This window comes from Penaeus monodon, chromosome 27 (assembly GCF_015228065.2).
Source record: "Penaeus monodon isolate SGIC_2016 chromosome 27, NSTDA_Pmon_1, whole genome shotgun sequence".
Lineage (NCBI taxonomy): Eukaryota > Metazoa > Arthropoda > Malacostraca > Decapoda > Penaeidae > Penaeus > Penaeus monodon.
Window position 1 is genome coordinate 30235871 of NC_051412.1, and position 313 is coordinate 30236183.

The 313-nt window shown below is 43.8% G+C and overlaps 1 pseudogene; it reads right to left on the bottom strand.

Annotated features, from left to right (window-relative positions):
• Positions 1 to 147, bottom strand: part of LOC119590492 — a 2394-nt pseudogene extending 2247 nt beyond the window's left edge.
• Between the last annotated feature and the right edge of the window lie 166 nt (positions 148 to 313).

Genomic DNA, 313 nt, shown 5'->3' on the forward strand with positions numbered 1-313 from the left:
CGACTATATTCTAAAGCTTTTTATGACTCCATGTAACTAAAATAATGCTCACCTCCGGCGTTCCGACTGAAGCCCAAAGTTCGGCCAGGCGGCAGCAGCCGCAACGAGAGCGAACAGCAACAAGACCTTCATGTTGACGGTGACTGAAGAGGAGCTGCTCAGGCTTTTATACTACTCCTGTTATAGAAAGTTCAAAAATGCTGGCGATAGCATTGCTTGCCTCTATCGGTGGAGCACCACCGATACGAGTTTTATGAAAAAGAACAAGATATGCACGTTGAATTTTACCAAGATATCAGAAATTATGATTGAT